Source organism: Neoarius graeffei, chromosome 27, assembly GCF_027579695.1.
Source record: "Neoarius graeffei isolate fNeoGra1 chromosome 27, fNeoGra1.pri, whole genome shotgun sequence".
Lineage (NCBI taxonomy): Eukaryota > Metazoa > Chordata > Actinopteri > Siluriformes > Ariidae > Neoarius > Neoarius graeffei.
In genome coordinates this window covers 51149071-51168933 of record NC_083595.1, presented here as the reverse complement: position 1 = coordinate 51168933, position 19863 = coordinate 51149071, and the positions used below count along the sequence as shown (strand labels likewise).

At 40.6% G+C, this 19863-nt stretch overlaps 1 protein-coding gene across 1 annotated transcript in view; it reads left to right on the top strand.

The window, feature by feature from the left end:
• Positions 1-19863, top strand: part of igdcc4 (immunoglobulin superfamily, DCC subclass, member 4) — a 154939-nt gene that overhangs the window by 28079 nt on the left and 106997 nt on the right. The gene's annotated exons all lie outside the window — the stretch shown is intronic.

Sequence of the window (19863 nt, the reverse complement as noted above, 5' to 3'; positions counted from 1 at the left end):
CTGCTGTGAAACAGCCTCTCGTTCTTATTTTCTTTGTTGAACTTAGTAAGAATTAAATGTAGATTGTCGTGTCAATGAGAAACCAGAAAGCGTGGGGAAGTTTGCTAACTGTTACAGACCGCTGATACTGGAGACTTCGGAGCTAAATGTTAAATAAATGTCTTCTGTCTGAAAACTTTACAGCATCAGTGATTGTATGCTTTTCTTTGTTTAACATATGAAAACGATCTTCTTAATATTAACCATTTATGTTAAAGCCAGAATGACTGAGGTCATTACTGGACATATTTATCGCTCTGTTTGATATACACTCCTCGGCCACTTTAATAGGAACTTGTTGTTGACTCTAAGATTCCTGTTCTTGGCTGCAGGAGTGGAACCCAATGTGTTCTTCTGTTCTGCTGTTGCATGCTGAGATGCTTTTCTGCTCACCACGGTTGTAAAGAGTGATTATATGAGTTACTATATCCTTCCTGGCAAAAAAGCTCAAACCATTTTCTGATCTCTGACCCTCTCTTATCAACAAGGCGTTTGTTTCCACCCACAGAACTGTCGCTCACTCACTCAATGTTTTTTGTTTTTCGCACCATTCTGTGTAAACTCTCGAGACTGTTGTGTGTGAAAACCCCAGGAGATCAGCAGCAGTTTCTGAAATACTCAACCCCAAATATTCATCTGGCTCAAACCAACACCCATGCCCATGGGCGCCGCCAGGGGGGGAAAGGTTAGAACAATTCTAGGGGCCCAGCACTGCCATGGGGCCCTTTAAGGGGCTGATAATATGCTTTTAATGATTTTAATAAGACTTTTGAAATAACAACAATGCAATATTCCATCTGGTAAAATGAGCTAATTGAACAAGGTTGTCTATTTCTTGAGTTCTTCAACATATTGTCATTTAACCCTCCCCCTTTTGCGAAATGGTACGGTCCAGTTCTGGTAGAAGCGCGATGCGTTAAATCTGTGTGCTGATCAGTGCAACGCTACTTGCTGCTGTGTCGCGGTGCAGCAGCCAGCCAGCCAGCAGTGGAGTGCGTACAGTCTATGATCGCTAAATATGAAGAGTGGCTGTCAAAAACGTAAAGAAAGGCAGCTGAAAGCTGAGAGGGACCGGAGAGGCAGGCAACTGGTCACTCAGTTTTTCCCAAAGAAAGGTAGCTATCGCTCACATGTGTGTTCAAAATATTAGCAAATGGTAAATGAACAGTATGAATGTGGTTGGATTAGCCTATCAAGAGAACACTTTTACAGTTTGTACAGTGACATTTTTTCCATTTTAATAACTGAACTGACTTGTGTGATAAACAAGATGAAATATTACATTATGCTGGCGCTAATAACTAGTGCTAATAACCAGTTTCATAACTAATGGGGTGCCCTAAATATGCACAGATTCAGCCTCAGGGGGACCTCCGCCCTACCAAACCACTGAACCCCCCTTTGGAGAAGGAGGTAAGCAGCAATACAACCCATAAATGCTTTAGGATTGAAGTTTTTAATGAGCGAGCGCCATATACAGTTTGCTATATACAGTGCAATTGTGACGAGGGTGGGCAAAGTTGGGGGGCCCAAAATTCTAATCTTTCATGGGGCCCAAAATTTCTGGCGGCGCCCCTGCCCATGCCACAGTGAAAGAAAGTCGCACTTTGAGATCACAATTTTTCCCGTTCTGATATTTGAATATTGTGAGCATTAATTAGCTGAAGCTCTTGATTTGTACCTGCATGATTTGATGCATCGTAGATTGGCTGATGAGAGAACAGCATAAAAAACAGCATGTGGATGTTATGGTGTTCCTAATAAAGTGGCCGGTGAGTGTAGTTCTCTGCCTGTTCGGGCTTTCACAGTTCATTATGTTTTAGATTCGGGAAAAAAGGTCATGACGCTGATCGCCGCTGTGTCACTGAGAGCTGAAAGTAAACAAAGAGTCCGTATCAGATGTGAAGTCAAACACAGCACACTTGCTTATGTAACACACAACACAACTCATTAACCCAGGAAAGATTGGGGTTAAATCTGGAATGGACGTGGGAAAGTTTACCCTCTTTCGTTTCCCTGGTCCTGAAAAGAAAACGTTACGTTTACCTTCCACTTGTGATTTAGAAACAAGACGATAAAGAAACAGACATGCTAAGAGTTAGTTAGCCAAGGCAAAGTCCAACTGCTCTAAACATTTTAAGCGGTTGATCAGAAACCTTCGCACAGATAGAGGAGGTCAGGTGCAGCTAAACAAATCTTCATGAGAATTTTAATGAACAAAGAACATCAGTGAGAGCCAAATCCACACAAATCTGTAGGGCTTGGGTTTCTCTGTCTAGTCTTAAAACACATTTACAGTACATTTTCCTTTTAGTTAAATCCAGACTACAGCTGTCGGATATGTTGATATAATATCAATATCATGATAAATTATGATACAGTACACAACATCTACAAAATATCATCCACAAAATATTGTGATATCATTTCGTTTATTAATAATTTGACTACTGTAACAGCGTCCTGTTTGGCGTGCCGAGTAATCAGCTGCACAAACTCTAACATGTACTGAATGCAGCAGTAAGGGTAATTTGCAGTGTTGGAAGTTTTAATCACATCACTTCCTTCTTGTTTAGTCTCCACCGGTTACCGATTAGTTACAGAATTCAGTTTAAAGGTAGACGGCCTTTCAGATTTTTCAAGTGTAGGTCATAAAAAGAATTTTCCCGACACCCAGTTATTTTTGTTTAGTGACTGAAAGCTACTGAATTCGAATCACAGACTTCCAATTTTATGTTTTTTTTAAAAACAGGACAATTAATGAATTTATCTCCATGTGGCCCTAAATTCTTCGCTATTTCTTCCTGCTTCACCATGACCCAATACAAGATACTACGTCATGCATCACGTGGTGGGCTTTCCCCGTTCACGCAAGGCATTGTGGGATACAGATTTGAAACAGGAGAGAAAAATGGAGGACGTGAGTGTGCGAATGAAACGTGAAAGACCGACTACAGTAACGGAAAGAAAGTGAGAAGAAAAGACATTATGTTATATACGAAGGAAAGGAAACGCAGGACCAAACTAATAAATATGGGCGCTCAGCGAGCACCTCGGTGTGATCAGCTGTTCGTTTAGCGACAGAATGATGGAACTGTCAGTGCACACTCAAAAGGAAACCTGCGCATGCGCACACACACGGACTTCCTCTGTCTGCTTGACTGCGCGAAGCGAGCGATTTCATGCACATTATTTGCTTTAATCCCCTCAAATTAATTAAATAACTTCCCAGCCACAGAATGGCCTGATATTTTATAACACAATGACCACATTTCAGACGGAACTAAATTTCACTGATTTTATGAAATTGAAAGGCCGTCTAGCTTTAATCTTGGACATTATATTAACCCTCCCCCCAGGTCTGTAGATTTTTATTTATTTATTATTTTTTACCTACAGTAGCCCTAATACAGGCGGCACGGTGGTGTAGTGGTTAGCGCTGTCGCCTCACAGCAAGAAGGTCCGGGTTCGAGCCCCGTGGCCGGCGAGGGCCTTTCTGTGCGGAGTTTGCATGTTCTCCCCATGTCCGCGTGGGTTTCCTCCGGGTGCTCCGGTTTCCCCCACAGTCCAAAGACATGCAGGTTAGGTTAACTGGTGACTCTAAATTGAGCGTAGGTGTGAATGTGAGTGTGAATGGTTGTCTGTGTCTATGTGTCAGCCCTGTGATGACCTGGCGACTTGTCCAGGGTGTACCCCGCCTTTCGCCCGTAGTCAGCTGGGATAGGCTCCAGCTTGCCTGCGACCCTGTAGAACAGGATAAAGCGGCTACAGATAATGAGATGAGATGAGCCCTAATACGCTGTCGTAGATATGGATGAACTTTGACCTGTCAATTTACTACCCTTGATTTTTGTGAGCCAATAGAAAACACGTAGGTGGGACCATGATGCCTTATAATGATATTAGTGTCAATATTCAACACTGTTCTATACTGCCAGCTATTCTATACTGTCTTCGTAAAACAAGGTTCCATCTAACACCCTCAAGGGTTCTTTGGTTGATCCTCTGTGAAACCTTTCAAGATTACAATACAGGATTCTCAGAAGAACCATTTCAGAAAAGCTTCCAGATATAACCTCTTTAGAAAGTGTCTCATGTAGAACATCAATAACATGATAACATTTTACAAAGAACCTTAAACCAGCAGTCTTGTTGATATATTGATCTTTGGTTTGTCTCTCAAGGGAAACACAAAGGTTCTATGTAGGACTTTACAGTAGTGAGGCTTCCATAGAGAACCTGTTTAGAAAGCTTATAATCCATGAAGTCCACCCTCCACCCCCAAAGAACCTTCAAGGAACCTTTTTTCTGGAAAACTGATGCTACTCAACATGTAGATTCCAGCTGAGATGAGTTCCCTAGATTGCCAATAACCAACCAACATGAAGCACATTTTTTTTTTTGAAGAATCTTTTCAACCTTTTTGAAGATCCTCTTGGACCATCGAGTACCCTTTATATATTTCAGAGGGTTCTTCAAGCAGAAATGGTTCCAACTACCAACAATTATCCATCCAGAGGAACTCTTTTGAAGAATGTGAATATTTTAATATCAACCTGTTATTAAAGTTCCTCTTTAGTTCTGTGCTTGAGGTTCTTGTTTCCTCAGTATGTTCTCAAAACACTGTTAATGGATGATTTATAAATATAATTACATCTTTAATGAGCAGTGAGCTGGTTTGTAAACCTTTGTAAGCATTTTTATTCAATCAGCCGTGGCTTTCGGGAAAATTACCTCTGTCTGAATTGGTTAATTTCAGAAATCTGAAATCCGGATGGTTTTAAGCTTGCAGTCTGGATCTGAATTTGATTAATTTTATGCTGTTTCATGTTGTGTGTTAAGTTTAAGGCAGTCAGATGTCGTCTGGGTCGTTATGACTGACAGCATGTACAGTTTGATGGTTGACATTTGTGTCAAAATGAGTTAATTTGATTTATAATATATCGCTGTTGAATTCTCCAGTGGGATATGGACTAATTAATTTTAGTATAAATATGCAGGCGATTATAGGAAATCGCACACACTGATTGGTTGAGAAATACGGTATGAGAAAAAAAAGAACCAAGGTGTTTGTTCAATAAAAAAAACCTCACAAACTTTACAAAAGTACTGTATCTCAGGGAGTAATATAAAATAACTGATCAATAAAGTGTCTGGCATTTCACTATAAAGATGGGTGAAAGTTACAGTCACAAAATTTGTTGTATTTCATGTTGTCAGAGAGAACACTAATGAATAAACAAATGCTGCCAAAACTCACATGACCAGACGTCAACGAACAAAGCAGAAGTTTGGTTTCATTTAGAAAACATGCTGTAAATATTTGTGATCTATATTTAACAATTATTCGCTGAAGGTGAAGTGAATGTTGGCGAATAATAACCAAAACGAAGTTGAGGTGATGAAGCGATTGGCCGCCATTCTGCTGAGTGGCGCGAGGTGATTATCAAGAATTAGTATAAATACGCAGGTGCTTACAGGAAATCGTGTGTGCTGATTGGTCGAGAGATTTGGACTATTTCTCAATAATCACCTCGAGCGACTCGGCAAAACGGCGTCCAATCGCTTCGTCACTGTAAGTGAGGAAAAATTACAAATGATGAAAGAAAATGCTGTTCCTAAAAGCACTAAAGATCCTACAAAGTTTGGTCTAAAACTGTTCAAAGGTCAGGTGGGATTGGGATTTATTTTATCAATTTCAAAACAAAGTATTTTCTGTGACTTGGCGTAGATAAGTGACACAAGTCTGCGCCACGCCATTATTACATTTACACGAAGCTTTTGAAGTTTGAAATAAATTTTTTAAAACATTTTTTTAAAATAATCACCTGTATATTTATACCAAAAACAATTACTCCCTCAGGCTCAGTGAATATCGGTGAATAATAACCTTGACTTCATCGCAGTTATTATTTAAATAATATTGTCTGGCTTTTTTTTCGTGGTCTATCAGATATATTCCATTCAGCTAGCATGATACTGAACAAGTCGAAGACGAGTCGCTGAATGGAATATATCTGATAGACCATGAAAAAAAAGCCATTATTATTATCTCATCTCATCTCATTATCTCTAGCTGCTTTATCCTTCTACAGGGTCGCAGGCAAGCTGGAGCCTATCCCAGCTGACTACGGGCGAAAGGCGGGGTACACCCTGGACAAGTCGCCAGGTCATCACAGGGCTGACACATAGACACAGACAACCATTCACACTCACATTCACACCTACGCTCAATTTAGAGTCACCAGTTAACCTAACCTGCATGTCTTTGGACTGTGGGGGAAACCGGAGCACCCGGAGGAAACCCACGCGGACACGGGGAGAACATGCAAACTCCACACAGAAAGGCCCTCACCGGCCCCGGGGCTCGAACCCAGGACCTTCTTGCTGTGAGGCGACAGCGCTAACCGCTACACCACCGTGCCGCCCCATTATTATTATTATTATTCATACACATTCCTTTTGGGTCTTCAAGACGTCTTTCTCTTTCAAAATTCTCTCAAAATCTTCCGTATTTAACGACGCAAACCTAGCGGCCATGTTTGTTTCCAAATTGTCCCAGTCGCTCACTAGCACGGAAGTTTTACATCTCTGATGTGTGACATCATGTTGTCTTGACAACCATGCAATATCGTAAACCATATTCAACGCTCATTCTCCATTGCGTAGAGTGACGTAATACACGTAGGATCAGCGATATGCTAACAATATTGCATGCTATCAAACTGAATGAATGAAACCCGCTAGAAGGGAATAGAACACGTGTTTTTATTCCATCGAAAAACTGTCCTGTATGGATAACAGTCACCGATATTCACTGAGCCTGAGGCGGATAATTGCTAATTAATTATGAACAGCAGCTCCAGCTGTAACGTACGTCACAGGTTTACAGTTGCCATGACATTCATGACCATGATGACTGTATGTAAACTTCTGGCCTGAACTGTATATTAATACACTCGTTTTATTGTTTCTGTAGTAGCAAGTCATTCCCCAGGACTTGTCCGCAAACGTGTAAGCTAATGCTAGTACTAAACAGATTTAAAAAATATCTTGCTATTTAAAGTTTTAAGAAAAGCTTGTAATCGTTGACATGGTGAAATTTAGTAAATGTTTATGAAAAGAGTCTCAAATAGACAGACACTATTTGTACCAGTATGTTTTTCGCTACAGGAAAGTCTTTTTTGCTTTTTCGCATTGGTCCAACTCCGTTAATGTACAGATTTCATCGTGTTTACATGCGACTGAGTGTTAGTGAGACACCAAAATGTACAACTTTTCAAATACTTTGAAATATCCAGGTCGATATTTAGCGAACGACAGTGTTGCTTTACTGTGTGACTTGTTTAAATTATGTTGTTTTTTTCTAGATTTAAATATTTAAATATTAAAATTTTTTCAAGACAGTGTTAGATTTAAATATTAAAATTTACAAACTGCCACTGCTATTAAACGTTTTGGCACACAGGCAAATTAATTAATGCGTATGTTTATACGTGTGTGTGTGTGTGTGTGTGTGTTGCTTTGGGGTCTCTCTCTTGTTGAGTAAACACTCATATGATCACATTCCTTCCATTCCACATAGCTGTCCACTTGGTCATGTGATGGAGTAGGAGGTGCTTCAGCTCCTGGGAATGGGAAGGGAAGTGTGTGTGTGCGTGCGTGCGTGCGTGTGTGCGTGCGTGTGAGATCAAGGAAGAGTTGTACTGAGGCAATCGACACGTGAGCACAAAATATACATGCTGTCAAGCTGCCAGAATCTTTCATGAGTGTACAATATGAACATTATTACTGTTTACACATGGATTTTAATATTTCTTTGATGAAATACAGCGTGTGTGTGAAGCTGGAAAAATAGAGTGATAGAAAGAGAGAAGGGCGGCACGGTGGTGTAGTGGTTAGCGCTGTCGCCTCACAGCAAGAAGGTCCGGGTTCGAGCCCCGTGGCCGGCGAGGGCCTTTCTGTGTGGAGTTTGCATGTTCTCCCCGTGTCCGTGTGGGTTTCCTCCGGGTGCTCCGGTTTCCCCCACAGTCCAAAGACATGCAGGTTAGGTTAACTGGTGACTCTAAATTGACCGTAGGTGTGAATGTGAGTGTGAATGGTTGTCTGTGTCTGTGTCAGCCCTGTGATGACCTGGCGACTTGTCCAGGGTGTACCCCGCCTTTCGCCCGTAGTCAGCTGGGATAGGATCCAGCTCGCCTGCGACCCTGTAGAACAGGATAAAGCGGCTACAGATAATGAGATGAGATGAGAAAGAGAGAAAGGATAAATAAAAACTAAATAAATGGAGACGGTGATAGTGATGGTGGTTAAGAAGGACGTGGTGATGGAGTAACGTGATTGGTGATTAGTTAGAATGTGTTTAGTATTAATTCAGGACCTGATGGTTGTGTCATCATGAGTTCGTGAGATTGTTGGCTCTGGTGTGCTATGTTGGATGTTGCTGGTTCATAATGACATGACAATGGTGATGATGTAACAGGGGCTTAGCCAGGATTGGGAAGGTCGGGAGTGTTTTTCTGAAAGTAGGGAGTGTAACTTATTGACTCTTTTTTTTGGTGAAATCTGGTGACTTCTGGAGCTGCAATTGAGCCTTAAAAAGAAATGAAAGAAAGCATTAATTTTAAGTGTGAATTATATTTTATTAGGCATTTAACACAACGTTTATTTACTACCTTAGGCCACACCAATTTAATTAGTTGGTTCTCGGATTTTTTCAGGAAAAATATGAAGCGAGCGGGCGAAATAAAAATAAAATTAAAAAAATGCTCTGATGGTAAAATTAGCGGTGGAAATAGACCAAACAATACAGGCAAACCAGTAAACAGAATTTCAGCATACCTGTCAAAGATTTTACGCTTCTGTTCGCTGAATATCTTAACAATCACAAACACAGGCTTTGTAGGATTCCCCTCCACAGGCATGTTTCTTCCATAAGTCTTGATCTCAAGTGAAAGGGGCGATTTGATTGGCTTTTGGCGTCACGTGACCTTTTCTGTTGGCGGGAGTTTGATTTTGATTTTTTTTTTTTTCATTTTGCATTTTTTTCAAGCGGCGATTCCGAGAACCAACTAATTAAATTGGTGTGGCCTTAATAAAATGTTATAACAAAGTTTAAATTTAGTTTCTTATTCATTAACCAGAACTTTATAAATCACTGTAATTATCAATAAAATCTTCTCCAAATTCTTGCAATCAAAGCGGAAACCTTTAAATTATAATTTCTCATGCACTTAAGACAAAAAAAAAAATACAAATTGCTGCATTCGAGTCCGATTACACAGAATACATCTTTACTATAAACAACAAAGATAACAAATGAGATTCAGCCGACTCTGAAGATTAATATTATGAAATATATGACTGAAAATAATAGATATCTGTAACAAATTTTGATTTTACGAAATATGCATAATGCACATGTTACATTACAAAATGTTAGGAATTATTTTGATTCTCTTAAAAAGTGCAATAAACAGGAGTTAAAAATAAGTGAAATTAAGTTACAAATGAAGGGAAATCTTCCTATAGTTACTTGAAATGTAAATACTGAAACAATACAAAAAATTCAATAATAATGGTAGTTTATGAAAGTACTATTTAAGATAATGTAAATCTTGGCAAAAGAGAAACCAGTTGAAACCGAAAGAGTGAAAGTGATTATCATGCCGTTACTATGGGAACAGTCTTTTATGAATGTGGAAGTAGGCGCTCAGCGCGCCGAGTCCGGTGTGACTGAGAAAGGTGACAAGTTTTATGTTTCATCTAATTTAGGTAATTTTAAAAACTATAATATTATTTGGCAGTGGGCATACAGGATAATGTAAAATATAAAGTTTCTGTCAATTTGTTTATCAGGCTTGTATGATAAAAAACTCGCAAAGATATTTATCCAAATACATGACTGACTCAGCCCATGTTTACATTAGACCGTATCAGCGGATCATCAGATTAACGTTTTTAAAACGATTCGCGTGCACACAGCAACACCAATACACGGATACGCTCGGCTCCGCAGGCATCCTGCGCTCCAAATCACTCCGCCCTGAACAGCGAGTGCCCTCTGGAGGGTGCGCACTCCGGCCCTGCGCAGCTCACACAGCGCGCGAGTGAAGTGCACAAGCTGTGATTCGGGACTGAGCCGCTGTGTGTGTGATCCCAGCGCATATCACTTACCACTTGCAAGTGGAAGGATGGCAAGCCTAAAGACAATCATAACTACACAATGGGCAGTATTTGCATCAGTATTTGCAGTATTTTCATACTTTTATACTCTTTAATGAAAGGTGATACAAGGCGGAAGTCCGCGCCGTTTTTCAGCAGTCGCGTCACGTGACCAATGCCAGCGAATCAGGAAGGTGGATGTCACAGTGACGTTGTCCAATGACAACGCCAGCTAGAGCTCAGCACAGCGTATCCGCGTATTCTCAATGTTTACACAGCACCGGATCAGACACGATCTGGATTGAATACGTGGACCCTGGCGGATTCCCGTTTCCCGGCGGTTTAATGTAAACAGACAGTGCATCCACGAAGAAAACGAGACAGATACGGTCTAATGTAAACTTGGCCTCATTCTAAACCTGCCGAGGTTTGTTAGCGAAATTTGTAGTATTTTGCTTCCATTCAAGCCTCGTTTCGAAGTCTGACCAATAAGAACGCTATATTTTTGGTGGTAAATTTGATTTTCTCTATTTAACTTCCATATATGGAAAGCACACGCCGGGCATGCTCCGGGAAACCACGGACATGCACAAAATTACTTCACAAAACAACAAAATTTCACAAAATTTTGGTTAGCATGGGTTAGTATAAAATTTATAGGCTGTGTTTGGGGATTTATGGCCATGTTTTCTGAGAATTTGCCATGTAAAACACGGCTGCACGGCTTGCTAGCTAAGCCTATGTGATGTAATGACGTGATTAATGGTTAGTGATGTGATTAGTGCTTAGTGATGATGTGAAGAGAAGAGCGTTTTTACAAAGTTTTACACAGACATCATAGATATTCTGTTGCCTTCAGATGAAATGTGGACACAGTGGAGACTCATAAGCAAGAGGTTTAATAACAAGACCGTCAATTATGTCGTAGCTCACTCCGGCCCCGTCTGGTCCAGAAGGAACGATCTAAAATGGGCCACCTTGCGCAATAAATGTTGCAAGCTATATACAAGCTATATATAGAAGCGATATCCACCCTAGGAATACCGACGTGTTTACCAGAAAGAATCCAAAACGGCGAGGAATTGACCGAGAAGAAGCGATTTTTGTTCAACTGCTCATTAAGGCTTAATTAGTCCATAACTTCATTAATGAAGTTATAATAAAAGATGTGTAATGAAACACATCTGGGTAGAAGTTATACGCACACTAGGTACCTCTACCTTCATGCCAGGAAGAATCAAAATCAGTGAAGAATTGAGGGAGAAGAAGCGATTTGTGTGGAAACTGCTCGTTAGGGCTTAATTACTCCATATCTTCATTATTAATTGCAGTTATGCAAATTTGGGTAGAAACTATATGCACCCCAGGCAGACCGACCTTCCTGCCACAAAGAATAAAAATTGGTGAAGAATTGAGAGAAATTTTCCATGAAATGTGGACGACAACGGACGGATGACAGACAACACATAATGGCATAAACTCATCACCTGTCGGCCGGATGAGCTAATAACCGTTGTGGGCAATGTTAAATCTCAAGCCAAATCTACAAACATTACGGCAAGCAGAGAACAGAAACGCAACACAAACAGATATTTCAATCATCAGTTCATCCAGTGGTTGGCAAGACTTCACAAGGAAAGAATGTACATGAAGTGAAGAACCAGGAAGTGACCCAGGAACGAGTGTCAGAGTCAGTGTCATGTTGTGTATGTGAAAGAGGGTTGATAGCATTTTCCTCTGAGAAAAAAAATCAGGAAAAATGAAACTCGGATCAGCCTGACCTCTGGTGGTGTGGAAGAGAAATGTCATAAGGTGCTGATTATGTAATATACGGCCCATTCTATAATTACGGGTACATTTCAAGTGTCGACTCTGTTAGTCATCATCAGCTATGTTATTGTTAAACTGGGCAATCCATTAATAGAATTGATGGTAACAGAGTTGACATTTTCCACCATTTTGTACCTTAACTGCACATGCTGACCTCAAACTAGCTACCACGTGGCATGTCTAAAAACAGAATGTTATGGATTTTAATCATATTATTGTTTTTTTTAATGAGTGAGAGATTCGCGCCGATATCACAATGACAGATTTGACGAATAATAACTACTGTTGATGTATCTTGAACATTTTGTTCAAATTAATGAGAGAAGAAACCGAATGTACCTCACTGCCTTTCTGAAGCCAGAGGAAGTGACATTACTCGGTGCAGGTATCATGCGTATTATTAAAAATCTTTGTGGATTTTAGGTGGTTTTATAACCGCGTTAACAGAGTTGACAAGAACATTGGGACAGATTTAAAAAAGTGTTTTTTTTATTACTGAAATTTCATCTCATCTCATTATCTGTAGCCGCTTTATCCTGTTCTACAGGGTCGCAGGCAAGCTGGAGCCTATCCCAGCTGACTACGGGCGAAAGGCGGGGTACACCCTGGACAAGTCGCCAGGTCATCACAGGGCTGACACACAGACACAGACAACCATTCACACTCACATTCACACCTACGCTCAATTTAGAGTCACCAGTTAACCTAACCTGCATGTCTTTGGGGGAAACCGGAGCACCCGGAGGAAACCCACGCAGACACAGGGAGAACATGCAAACTCCACACAGAAAGGCCCTCGCCGGCCACGGGGCTCGAACCCAGGACCTTCTTGCTGTGAGGCGACAGCGCTAACCACTACACCACCGTGCCGCCCTACTGAAATTTCATATAAGACAGAAACTAGACTTTCTATGCAGTTGATTTTATAACAGTTAATTGAATAAGCCCCACAGTTAGACTGAATGACTTCCTGTTTATTGGAGTTGAATGGATGAATCAGGAGTCGAAGACGGCCGATAATGTGGGGGGAGGGGTGGGAGTCATTTAGTTAATGTTTTATGGATAAATTGGGTGTAAAATGTACATCAAGCATCGCTATTGGTGAAGGTTTGTCATAATTTGCATTATTGTTCAAAACTGATTCAGTAAAGATTTCTTTTGTGGAAAATAACAAAAGGTTTATCTCGGAGACGCAAAATGTACCCCGAATTCTAGAATGACCCATGTGTGCATTTGAGAGTTTATTGAAAGCTGTGTATGACAAAAGGTGTGTCATGGATGTCGGAAAGTTCTAGAAGCTTTATAGACAAAGCACATGGTTTAATGAGATTTAATTGAAGTGTTAATGGGAAAAATTAGAGAGCGAGAGAGAAAGAGAAAGAGACAGAGAGAAGGTGTTGAGGTCACGTCAGGTAATTGTGTCCACTCCCTGTCTCTTCCTTCTTGGATGTATTAGTGCATGAAACAAGGCCAGTTGTTCAGATCTCACCATCCTACATCGTCTTACCGTATGTACCTTTCACAGAGACATCATCATAGAGCAGGTGTTATTTGCTTTTTCTCACACATGAAGGGCACACACACAGACAGATGTCGTCTTCAGATGTTGTACACAACTCTCCTTTCTCTCTGTAATCCATTACACATTTCCCTCTCAGTTCTTTTTCATTTATAGATCTTTATTTTTTATTTTATCGATTCGAATCGTAATAATTTTGCATCATGATTTATTGTCGCATGATATATTGTTACATGCATGTTAAAGCTAGACGGCCTTTCGATTTCATAAAATCTGTGAAATTTAGTTCCCTCTGAAATGTGGTCATTGTGATATATGTTTATTTCTGTAACATCTGACAAAATATCAGGCCATTCTGTGGCTGGGAAGTTATTTAATTAATTTGAGGGGATTAAAGCAAATAATGTGCATGAAATCGCTCGCTTCGCGCAGTCAAGCAGACAGAGGAAGTCCGTGTGTGTGTGCGCATGCGCAGGTTTACCTTTGAGCGTGCACTGACAGTTCCATCATTCTGTCGCTAAACGAACAGCTGATCACACCGAGGTGCTCGCTGAGCGCCAATATTTATTAGTTTGGTCCTGCGTTTCCTTTCCTTCGTATATAACATAACGTCTTTTCTTCTCGCTTTCTTTCCGTTACTGTAGTCGGTCTTTCACGTTTCATTCGCACACTCACGTCCTCCATTTTTCTCTCCTGTTTCAAATCTGTATCCCACAATGCCTTGTGTGAACGGGGAAAGCCCACCACGTGATGTGATGCATGAAGCAGTATCTTGTATTGGGTCATGGTGAAGCAGGAAAAAATAGCAGAGAATTTTGGGCCACGTGGAGATAAACTCATTAATTGTTCTATTAAAAAAAATGAAATTAGAAGTCTGTGATTCGAATTCAGTAGCTTTCGGTCACTAAACAAAAATAATTGGGTGTCGGGGAAAATTCTTTTTATGACCTACACTCTGAAAGGCAGTCGACCTATAAATACACGTGAAAGCGCAGATAATAATTAAGATTGTTTTTAATTTTTACCAAATTATTTATCAATATTTTATCTATTTAGAAAATGCAAATAGTGATTTTCTTTTAAAGGTAAACTTCTGTAATCGGGTGGCACGGTGGTGTAGTGGTTAGCGCTGTCGCCTCACAGCAAGAAGGTCCGGGTTCGAGCCCCGTGGCCGGCGAGGGCCTTTCTGTGTGGAGTTTGCATGTTCTCCCCGTGTCCGCGTGGGTTTCCTCCGGGTGCTCCAGTTTCCCCCACAGTCCAAAGACATGCAGGTTAGGTTAACTGGTGACTCTAAATTGACCGTAGGTGTGAATGTGAGTGTGAATGGTTGTCTGTGTCTATGTGTCAGCCCTGTGATGACCTGGCGACTTGTCCAGGGTGTACCCCGCCTTTCGCCCGTAGTCAGCTGGGATAGGCTCCAGCTCGCCTGCGACCCTGTAGAACAGGATAAAGCGGCTAGAGATAATGAGATGAGATGAGATGAGATGAGATGAGATGAGATGAGACTTCTGTAATCATCTCCAGGATTATTGGCATCCTTGGTAATAAAAATGTCTGTGTTTCGTTAGCATAATGTCACACTGGAATTATATGACACATCTTACCTTTAACTGAAGTTAAATTATTCAGAGAAAGTGTCACTTTGTTTTGACTGTAGGATTGACAGGCAGGAAATGATTTTTAATCATTTTAATCATTAATAATTTACCGTATATGGACACGAGCCAAACTCAGACACTTTCTCGGTCAGGACAACTCGTCCTCGTGGGTGTCTGGTGGGCGTGTTGTTAAAATTTGTTTGTATGATACAAGTGCAATGTCCCAAAGATATGATGTAAACATACAGCATAGTCTGTATGCTCCAGTGTATATTAGTGAACATGCTGTTTTTAAAAGCTGTGGAGATGAAGATGAAGATGAGGAAGAGGCATGCAGGAAAAGACAGAGAGCACACACACAAAAAAAAGTCCCCATACAGTCGGAGCAGGTCAGCTGTCGTTTTAATCTCGGAAATAAATCTGATTTCCATTAGCTTAATTAAATGTGAGCTTTAGTGCAGTGTGTCAAAGAGGATCATTCCGTGTGTGTGTGTGTGTGTGCATACTGTAATCCTCTGATTGCTATGCATCTCTGTATATGAATTAATGATTGTAGCTTTATGTTACTTTTGCTAATCACTTTAACGAATTGTGAGATGAACGGGTCAAACGGTCGAAAGATCAGCCGTAACCGCATCTTCAGCCATGAAGCTCACGTAGGAGTCAAATACAGTTTCACAAGGCAGATTGTTTAAAAAAAGAACAACGAGATGAGATTTTTAGCTATTATATCCTGACTCGGTGTCTCTTTCATAAATATGTACATGTTTGGAAAATTGCAAATGTGAATAACGAAAAACAAAAAAAAATTTCCTTCCTGTAAGTTCCTACTAATGAAATCTAAAATGCCCAAATTCATGGAAAAATGTTTCTAAATCCTTCCCAGCAGTGGCCTGGGGATTAATCGCAAATTATTTTTCAACTATTTGTATAATTAAGTCTGTGAAGGAGGACGTCAGCTCATGGACACGCCTTCCGTCACTCACTGCAACGAGGACTTTACTCGGCATCCGTTGACACGAGTCTTCCAATCCTCTCTGATGGCCATGACAATTTGGAGTTCATCAATTGTGAGCCCAGTATCTTCAAGTAATTGGTCGATGTACGTTTTTGCAGGTCTTCCTCTGGCACGTCTCCCATGAAGTGGTTGCCATAAGAGCGCATCAGCTACGAAATCCTCTTTGCTGCACCAACAATGGCCTGCAAATCTCAGTCTGTATTTTTGGATGGTTTCTGAGATTTGGGGATGTTCTCCATAAAGTTCTTTATTCGTGATGTGTTGTTTCCAGGGGTGGCATGGTAGTATAGTGGTTAGCACTGTCGCCTCACAGCAAGAAGCTTCTGGGTTTGAGCCCAGCGGCCGACGAGGGCCTTCCTGTGTGGAGTTTGCGTGTTGTCTGCCCGGGTTTCCTCCGGGTGCTCCGGTTTCCCACACAGTCCAAAGACATGCGGGTTAGGTTAATTGGTGGCTCTAAAGTGAGTGTGAATGTTTGTGTCAGTCCTGCGATGATCTGGCAACTTGTCCAGGGTGTCCCCTGCCTCTCACCCATAGTTGGTTGGGATAGGCTCCAGCTTGCCTGCGACCCTGCACAGGATGAGTGGTTACAGATAATGGATGGATGGTGTTGTTTCCATGATATGTTGAGTGCGGCGCGAAGTGTTCTAGTGTATGCACCTTTTATTGATTTCTCCATTGATTTTGTTATTAAATGATGCCTTCAGTAATGCGTATATTTAACAGTTATTCCACAAAATTGAGTCGTACATGAGCTGATAGTTGAGGAGACGCGTAGCACCGAGTTGTCTATAACCCATGTATGACGAGATTGTTTTATTCTATCCACATTCACTGGATTTTGAGAAACAGAGCATTTTTATTTTTTCATTCATTCATCTCATTATCTGTAGCCGCTTTATCCTGTTCTACAGGGTCGCAGGCAAGCTGGAGCCTATCCCAGCTGACTACGGGCGAAAGGCGGGGTACACCCTGGACAAGTCGCCAGGTCATCACAGGGCTGACACATAGACACAGACAACCATTCACACCCACATTCACACCTACGGTCAATTTAGAGTCACCAGTTAACCTAACCTGCATGTCTTTGGACTGTGGGGGAAACCGGAGCACCCGGAGGAAACCCACGCGGACACGGGGAGAACATGCAAACTCCACACAGAAAGGCCCTCGCCGGCCCTGGGGCTCGAACCCGGACCTTCTTGCTGTGAGGCGACAGCGCTAACCACTACACCACCGTGCCGCCCTTGTTATTTTTTGCAAATTCAATAAATAAAATCTTCATACAAAAACGTCCAACAAAATCATTTCCGCTTAGAATGTAAACAAACCGGCGAAATGACAGGAGTAAATTGTGAAAAATGTGATAATAATAATGATTCTTGAAAAATAAATAAAAAATATACGTTTTTACATTTACCAGATACTTTCATTCCATATTTTGTTGCTTTTTTTTGTATTTTTTGGGGTTTTGTTTTCAAGTAGAGTTTTTATTTCGTCCTCGGTTCAGTAACACACTCCGCCATTTTCTTCTTCTTCTTTAAAGTTTTTTGGTGGTTTAACTTAAAGGCTCATTACTGCCACCGACTGGGCTGGAATGTGGAACAGGAGCTATTGGCGGGGGATACAAAAAAACAACCCTGTATTCTTTGAACTATTTCTGTTTCTTTTAATAACAAAGTGATATATCTGAATTGATGCAACCCGCCATTTTGTTTTTCTCTACTCATGGTACATGAGCTGATATCCTAGGAGTAGAGTAGCCAATCAGAGCGCACAACTGCTCATATCCAGTGAATGTGGATAGAATAAAGTGGGATATAAATAACATTAACACCCGATTAACTAATTAGTCCTTTTTCCAACCAGTGAAAAATTTTTTTTTAAACTCCAGCCATATATGATTGTCCGTTTAGTTATTCGGATTTTGAGCTGCATGATTCTTGATGAAATAAGCATCATGATTCTGACCCATGTTCTGACCAGTTTTGTAACAAACACTATCTGTATTTATGAGTGGGTGTTTAAATGATGGATCACCTCCATTTTGAATTTACTTCACATTCCTGCACCGTCTTCAACGTGTCCAAAATGCTGCTGGCACAAGAATAAGAGAGTATTTCACCAGTCATGGCATGTCCACATTGGCTTCCAGTCAACCAAATAGACTTCATCTTAAAGCTATAAAGAATTTCCTGGTTACACAATCGCACATTTTGTCTCTATAGCACTGTCCGGTGTCACCCAGATGAGGATGGGTTCTCTTTGAGTTTGGTTCCTGTTAAGGTTTCTGCCTCATGAACTCTCAGGGAGTTTTTCCTTGCCACCGTCACCTCTGGCTTGCTCATAGGAATAAATTTATACATTTAAAATATACATTAATCCAGAATTAAACTGAATTGAATTAAGATCTGCTTCAGCTATTGATAAGTTTAAATCTTGCCTTAAGATGGTATTTTGGCACATGACTGTATCGAACCCTTGGTATTTCAGGCCACGTGTCCACTTAGTCATTTTATTCAGGGGATTTACACTCTGTATATTTTATTATCCTTTAATGTGGTTTTATTAGCTCATCCGGCTGACAGGTGATGAGTTTATACCATCATGTGTTGTCCATCGTTTGTCCATTGGGCATCGTCCACATTTCATGAAAATCGCTTCTTCTCTCTCAATTCGTCACCGATTTTTATTCTTTTTGGCAGGAAGGTAGGTCTGCCTGGGGTGCATATAACTTCTACCCAAATTTGCACAATTGCAATTAGTAATAAAGATATGGAGTAATTAATCAATCCCTAACGAGCAGGTTCCACACAAATCGCTTCTTCTCCCTCAATTCTTCACCGATTTTGATTCTTTCTGGCAAGAAGGTAGGGGTATCTAGGGTGTATATAACTTCTACCCAGATTTGCTTCATTACAATTATTAATGAAATTATGGACTAATTAAGCTTTAATGAGCAGTTCAACAAAAATCGCTTCTTCTCGGTCAATTCCTCGCCGTTTTGGATTCTTTCTGGTAAATAGGTCGGTATTCCTAGGGTGACTATCGCTTCTATATATGGCTTGGATATAGTGTATATAGCTTGCAACATTTATTGCGCAAGGTGGCCCACTTTAGATCGTTCCTTCTAGACTAGATGGGGCCGGAGTGAGCTATGCCATCATTGATGGTCTTGTTTTATGCTGTAACATTGGTGTGCCTTTTTAATTTCAGTTCCCATTGGCTGTACAGCGCTTCGGTCAGCTTCAGCTGTTTTCAATGTGCTGTAGAAATGAAACTGAATTGAAATTGAGGTGTTTTTTTTTTTTTAAATGCAGGAAGTCCAAGCAAAAATAACTGTAGTGTATTCTTAGAGTTAAAATCAAGAGCAAGCATTTTAATAGCTGGTTAAATAATTTTTTCCAGAAAATAAAAAGTCAAGGTTTTTTTTCTGCTCTTTTGTCAAGAGCGACTCGTAAAACACTTGCAGATGAAAATCTGTGTTGATTAAAGAGTTCAATACGGAATACGTCACTAGGAATTTTATACATTTAGTCATTTTTTGGATTAGAAATTGGAGATTTAAAATGCAGTACATGACATTGGACATTTTCTTTCAAGCGACAACTTCAAATTTTGTCTGTAGAGTCACCACTTGAGGTATGAGTGTGAGAGACATTATGAGGTACAACGTCTATGCTGATTGGCCAATAAGG